Here is a 7747-nt window from a genome sequence, read left to right as displayed (position 1 = left end):
GTGCATCTCTGTCTGGAACTGGTCTGAATCCTGGCTTTATCACTCTCCAGCTGTGTGATCTTGGACAAGTTACTTGGCCCCCAACCCCAGGGCCTCAAAGTCCTCCTGTGTTTATTTCATTGGCATTTCCCTGTTGTGGTGCTGGTCTAAGTGTGGTCTATACACTGCAGGCAACTGAATCCCAAGAGGTATTTGTGAGCATAGGGATTTCTGGGCCTCTTCCCAGACTTAATCAGAATCTCTGGCAGTGGTCTGGGAATCTGCAAGACTAGCCAGCTCTCTGAGTGATTTTTCTGCTCAGAGTTACTGCATCTTAGGTCCTTGTGAGGTTACGATGATGATCAAGACCTGACGCCCCTCCTGACTGAGGGCTTGTGTGCAGATCCATCTAAGGCAAAGCAGATCGCAATAAACACAGACATGGAGGAACCAAGAGCTGTAGGAAGAAGAGATGAGCTCCAATCTGGGAAATCTGAGAAGGCTGTAAGAAGGAAATGACTTCCACTGGAGGGAGAAGTCGAAATCCATCCTGCAGACATGGAGAGAAAGAACAAGAAGAGCAAAGACACTGTCTCTGTTAGCTTTTGCTGCATGAAAAACCACCTCAAAACTTAGTAGCTTCAAACACTGACATTAACTGTGGCTTCTGAGTTCACCAGTCACCTGAGTGGTCCTGTGTGTCTGGGTCAGATATGGCTGAGCTCAGCGTGACTTAACATGTCTCCAGTCAGCTGGCAGGTCTCTTGGTAAGTGTCTAGTTTAGGATGGCCTCACTTATGCTGCTGGTGTTGGCTGGCTGTCAACTCAGGCGATGGGGCTGACAGAGCCGTGTGATTTCTCATCACCCAGCAGGCGGCCTGGGCTTCTGCACACAGTAGTGGTAGGGTTTCAAGAGTGAACCCAGAAGCATGCAAGGCCTCTTGAAGCCTGGACTTGGAACTTGGACATCATCACTTCTGCTACACACCATTGGTCAAAGCAGATCCTAGGCCAGTCCAGATTTAAGGGGAAATAGCCTCGATTTGACTTGATGGAATGAACTGCAAAATATGATAGCCACTCTGGAAGTCTGTGGCAGACCCCAGTGTAGGAAAATGATGTGATCTTCCCAGAACACCAGACAGCAGGGTATTTGTGGGGCCAATGAGTGAGAGACCTGGGGCTGTGATTGTGAGTGTATCCAAAGCCTCACTGTAACCAGGTCTCTCCCTTAACTGTTGGACACCCAGGATGGGCAGCTGCCAGGAGAGGCTTGCTCAGGGGAAAGGTGGTGGGAGCAGTTTCCTGCATTTAAGAGGGAAGGAATATTTTATTTACTTATTTTTTGTTTTTTTAAAATAATTTATTGAGGTACAGTTGATTTACAATGTTGTGTTAGTTTCAGGTATCCAGCGAAGTGATTCAGTATATATATATTCCTTCTCAGATTCTTTCCATTATCAGTTTTTACAAGATACTGAATATAGTTTCCTGTGATCTACAGTAAGAAGTATTTTATCATTGACATTTCTTAGAATCACTGGCACATGGTGACTTTTAAAAAGCAGACCAACTTTCAGCCAGTCTTGTGTTCTTTTAAAATTTTCTACAGATAGTGCAACCCCTTTAGTGCCTACCGCACAGTGGACCACTCCCACTGCCCCTACCCTGGGACGCTGCCAGGGTTAGGTTCTGTGTCTGCAGAGACGAGTCTGGGGAGCTGGTTGTGGGGAAGAGGAAAACCTCCCTCCAGAGGACAGAGGCGTAGACTCAGCACTGCCCGGAAGGCACCTATTACAGTGGCATAGGTCCATTCTAAAGCCCCATTAGATGCCACTTGCCTGCAAGCTGGATAGTACTCTCCCTGTTTCATGGGCGGGAGGCCAGAAAGCCAACAAAAACCAGGGACTTGCCCAAGGACGTGGAGCTAGGAAGGAGGGTACTGGAGGTGTGACTATGGGGTTAGAAAAGCTGTGGAAAGAAGGGGATTTCTGTCAAGCATCTGGGGAAAGGGGATCCCCCATTGATTGGTTTTTTTGGAGAAGGGTTGTGATGCTGTTGGGAAACCAAGTAGGGATGGGCAGTCACCAGCTCTGGGAAGAGCAGGAGCCCTGGGTTGTAGCGTTTGCTGATTGCTATGGTGTAATCACTCCCACCGTGGCCTCTTTCAAGCTGTTGAAATGATGCCACAGAATAAAGTTGGGACGAGATGCGCCCAATGGGCTCTGGAGCCAGGAGAAGTGGCTCCGGCACCCTGGCTGGGGATGTGAATGAAGGAGAGGCATGATCTGGGAAGATCAACCATCTGGAAGGAAGTGACGCTGCAGGCTGACTGTGGGCTTTCGGGGTTCAGAGTGCCCTGTGTCTCTTTGATGGGTGGTGCCAGCCTCACAGCTTCTTGGCATGCCTTTGTCTGTGAGCCATTGGCCACTGACGACCCCTGGGGAGTTGAGCGCTGCTCTTCGACTCTCTCAGAAGGGAATGCATCCAAGATCTTTGCAAAACTAACGTTTGAAAAGCAACTGGTTTCAACATGGTTGAAGAGTAAAGAGCCAGAGAAGAATGAGACTGTCCCGACCTTGGGGACACGGGGAGGAGGAGTGCTGGGAAGGCACTGGGAAATGAAAGGGATCTCAGCCGTGAGCTGGGCTTCGTGGTGGGGAGACAAAGCGAAAGGAGGGAGGGAAATTCACTTTCAACAGACCTATGCAGAACCATGGCAACCAGGTAATTAAGTTGTTATAATTTCAGCATATGTACACATTTTGGTCTTGATTTTCATTGGGAGTTACATATAGGGAGGAGGCATGACAGATGATAGGTGTCTCTTCTTGCCCAGGACACTAAGGGGATTTATCCAGTCCCACCCCCACTGCCTTCTGACCCACATCTGCCTCCCCCAGCCCCTCACTCCACTCAAACGTAGCTGTTCCCAACTGAACCCCATGTTTTTAGTGGGAGAAGGAAGGGGTGCTGATACCCACCCCCTGGAGAGGAAGCCCAGCTGTCCCTCTCTGAGGGCATCCTCAGTAACAAAGGGGGCTGAGTTGAGGCAGAACACACCTCATGAGGGCCAGGCCTACCATCTTTGCAGAGAGCACCCCACCAGCAGATGCCACCAGCACCCAAAAGAACCAGAGGGAGAACCAAGACCTCCCCCAAGGATAGGAAACCATCCCTGCTGCTTGATTCTCTTAGGTCCCCAAGATCTAAGGAACCAGGAAGAGGTATTTGTTATTGTAATTATTATTTTCTGATGGTATCTTAGGAACCTCAGGGCGAGGACAGTGCTGGGTGTGTGGCATCCACTCAGGCATCTGCCTGAGATGATAGGTACTTCTTGTGACTCATTCTGTGGGGGAAAGATTGGACAAAAGAGGCAGGAAGAGAGGCTAGGAGAATGTGGCAATAAGTAATTAAGATGAGGTGTAATGAGGATGGGGGTGCCCTTAGCCTCTGTCCTTCCTCCCAGAAATCCATAACCCCATCTGAGCATGAGAAAAAGCATCAGACAAACCCAGACTGAGGGCCTTTTTACAAAGTACCTGACCAGCACTCCTCCAAACTGTCAAGATCATGAAAAACCAGGAAAGATTGAGGAACTGTCACATCTAAGGAGAGATGACAACTAAATGTAATGTGCAGCCTGGAGGGGATCCTGGGACAGAAAAAAGGACTTTAGGGGAAAACTAGCAAAATCTGAATGAAGTGTAAGTGTTAGTTTACAGTAGTGTACAAATGTTGGTTTCTTGGTTTTGGCAAATGCACCATGGTAGCCTAAGATATTAACATTAGAGGGTGCTGGGTGAGGGGTATATGGGAACACTCACTACTATCTTTGAACTTCTTCATGAATTTAAAGTGATTCTAAAATTAGGTTGCTAAAAATGGGGTGAGGGAGTGGAGGCATTGCTTCCTAGTTGGGCACTCGGGGGCAGCTTCGTGGACAAGGTGTTGTCTAAGCTGTTGAAGAGCCTGCAGGGTTGGGCGGGACAGGGTTTACAGCATGTGGAGCAGCCTAAGTGGAGACCCAAGAAACCAACGCAGCTTGGTTGTCACTAGGTGCTGCTTGTCTTCAAGACAGCACAACGATTTCAGCTAGTCTTATTTGCTTTTGACTTCTGGATCCTCTAAATCTGGAGGTAATTAGGCAGCCCCAGGCCGAATGAGGGCACGTGCAGTTTTCACCTGCAAGGAGCGTGGTCCATGGGGCTGCAATGCCCAGGAGCTTGGCCATGGTCTCAGGATGAGCCTGGGGCAGGGGAGGGGATGTGGGGTCTCCCTCTTTCCACTCCCATGAAAAACAGGTATGTTGGGCGCACACAAAAACCTGTACATGGATGTTTATAGCAGCTTTAATCATAATTTCTAAAACTTAGAAGCAACCAAGGTGTCTCCAGTCAGTAGGCAAACGGATAAATAAACTGTAGTCCATCCAGACAGTGGATGATTATTCAGTGCTAAAAAGAAATGAGCTCTCAAGCTATGAAAAGACATGGAGGAAACTTAAGTGCATATTACTAAGTGAGAGAAGCCGATTTGAAAATGCTTCATGCTATAGGGTTCCAGCTATATCGCATTTTGGAAAAGGCAAAACAATGGAGACAATCAAAAGATCAGTGGTTTCTAGGATTTGGGGGGATAGCAGGGGCTGGTGGGGTGAACAGGTGGAGCGCAGAGGATATTTAGGGCAGTGAAACTATGTTGTATGACTCTGTAATGGTGGTTACATGTCATTATACATTTGTTCAAACCCATGGAATGTGCCGCACCAAGAGTGAAGCCTCCCTTAAACTGTGGACTTTGGGTGATTATGATGTGTCAACATAGGTTCATCAATTGTAACAACTGTACCGCTCTGGTGGGGGATGTTGATACTGAGAGAGGCTATGTGTGAGTAGGGCAGAGGGTATATGGGAAATCTTTGCATCTTTCCCATCAATTTTTCTGTGAACCTGAAACTGCTCTAAAAAAGGTAAAGTCATGTATATATCTCCACCAAACAAAATGAAATGAAACATCAAATCCATTGGGAGGGTAGTAGAGACCCAGACAAGCCTCCCAGCTCCCTTTGAAGGGCCCCAGCCCTGGTCTGTCTGGGAGGCTTTGCCTGAACTGAAGTCACTCCAAGGCCCAGGGGAGGGCTGATCTGCAGGGTCCTGGGAACACGGGGACATTACTTTAAACTAATAAAGGAGTGACTTGTGGAGGAGGAATCATTTGAGCTGCAGTTTCATTGACTTCACCACATAACCTAAGTCCCAGTCTGGCCTCTCATTTTTTCACAAGTCCTCCTTACCTGGGAAGACTTTGTTAAATACACTTCCACACAGGCACTGCTCCCTGTTCATCATGTTCCTGCCACTCAGTTTGTCCTTGGGCCCCCTCCCGGCCTGGACACTGAGGTCAGAGTTCTTGTGGCATGAGCATCATAGGGAAAGGGATGGTGGAGTTGACTTGCTGCCAGGACACCTCTCCTTCCATAAAATCTGAAAGATAAGATCTCGAAGGCCCCTTCCATCTGGAAACCCTGTTCTACCCTTGTGTTCCGGAAAAGGGAAAGGGGCAGAGTTGGGAATTCTTGTTCTGTTCATTCCATCCTGATTCCCCAGTAATTGACCTGGAGGTAAAGATGATCTCCAGCCTCCAGGGCAGCCTGCCTTTGGAAAGGAACCAGACAGCTGCTAAGGAACTGATGCTGCTTCAAAGAGCGGATGACTGTTTGTCCTCCAAAGCTGGGTCTGGATTGTCCCCGGTGCAGATGACAGCTGCTGCGACAGGACCCTAATTGGAAGAGGATCCTGTGACCTCCAAACCAATTAAATAATGTCTCAGGAGCTGGGAACAGCTGTGTGAGGAAAGTGCTTATGATGGCTTTGGGGAACAGGTGAATTTTTCCCCCCCACCAGCAGTGGCTTTAGTGATCGTAGGAGGTATTGACAGTGGGTGCTGGGCAGGTCAGGAAAATTGGTCTCAAGAGAAGCAAGAAAAGTGACATTAGCAACCTGCTTTTTTCAACAGGCTCTAACGAGGCAGAGCTGGCGTGTTAGGGAATAATTGCTTCCAGCTAGCAGGAAAGTTACCTGGACCAGAAATAGAAGATACCAGAGACACGCTACTGTGAGAGGGGCAGAGAATTGGGGTGATAAGGTTTTGAACCTCTGCCCTCAATCAGGCCACCAGAACTACATTCAGAAGTGTCCCTCGAGACTATTTTGTGATGATCAAGCTGTTCTGTATCTTGATTGTGGTTGATCATATACCTCTGTCAAAACTGCCATAAAACTGTAAACCTCAAAGGGTCAGTTCTACTATAGGTAAATTATTCCTAAATATGAACACACACAAAATACACATACACAAGGTCCCTTAGGCCGGCTCTCCTCACCCAGCCCTGGGTAGGCCTCTGGTGGTCGGATGTTAACTCCATGTCCTGCCTACAACTCCTGAGGCTCCTTGTATAATTTTATAAGGAGAGAAGGAGGAGAAACACTGACACAGGATTATGAACCTAGAGATCTCGGAAGCAGGGGTCCGCCTCCTTGGCTGCCCCCAGCACCCCCGAGAGGACCGACAGCCCCAGGCCACACCTTACACCCAACCAATGAAGTCAGGATCTCTGGGGCTGGGACCATCCTCAGGATTTTAAAATCTTCCCACCCCACCCCAGCCACGTGAGGGCTTTTGGGGAACAGATTAAGACCACTTACGAAGTCATGAGGAGTGGTTGGTTATTCCATCCTTCCCTGTTCTCCGTTTTTGGAGACAGTGCCCAGAGTCTACATTTGAGGCTCTCTGCTCGCCTGCCCTCCATGCCTGCCTCCCAGGTGCTGGGGGCCCACAGATTTCCACCTTGCTTCTATGGTGGGGTTCTCAGTAGGCTCCTTCCTCCACACTCAAGGATCAGTTTGGAACTTTGGACCTCCGTTCCCACTGCCTCTGGCCATCTGCCACTCCTTCCTCCATCCCTGGAAACGTGTGTACACATCGTGTCCCCAGAGGAAGAGCGTGAAACTTGGAACTGAACTGTGGTTCCAGCTCCCCGTCTTGGGTGAGATCCCCTGAGGGCTCCAGATCAGGGCAAATCACTCAGCCTCTTTGAGCCTCAGTTTCTCACCAGCAAGATGGATGAAAGGATATGTAAGGACTCACTCTGGAAATTCAAGCACTCAAACTCTAGTTAATATTTTCACCAATAGCTTCCTGGGGGACAAGACCTCATGTCCTACATCTCCTGATTTCCAACTGGAGTCACTTCCGTCTTCTCCCAGGGATGGGACACCTGATCATCATTTGCCAAATGAATGACTCTTCACCCTTATTTCTCATGGGGAAAAGGACTAAGCTATTCTTAGGCTGGTGGGTTAAGTCGGTACTCTGAGCAGGCCTCTGAAACAGCTGCTGGTTCCTGCCGGCAGGTTTCTGAAGTGGCCCAGATTTCTAAGTGCTCCTGTCCTAATGGAAAGGCTGCCTGCCTGCCCCCCAGGAGGGAGGTCGGTGAGTCCTGCCCTCCCACATGCTCTGATTTCTCCTGTGCAGCACGGACAGGGCACGAGGCTGTCCCCTCTGGAGGGGAAAATTGAGGGACACAGTGGGGAGTGATGTTGTACTTGGAAGGTTTTCCAAAATTGATTCATGGTGGAAGGGGGATGTTTTAGAGTCCCTTCTTAAATGTTGGCAAAGTGGCCAGGCTACCAGAAAAAGGTATGACCTGGACAGTGTCCCTCTGCCCTCATTAGATTTCCCCACCCACTTCAGAGCCCAAGGA

Source organism: Camelus bactrianus, chromosome 17 (genome assembly GCF_048773025.1).
Source record: "Camelus bactrianus isolate YW-2024 breed Bactrian camel chromosome 17, ASM4877302v1, whole genome shotgun sequence".
NCBI classification, from domain to species: domain Eukaryota; kingdom Metazoa; phylum Chordata; class Mammalia; order Artiodactyla; family Camelidae; genus Camelus; species Camelus bactrianus.
Note: the sequence above shows the minus strand (reverse complement) of the source record.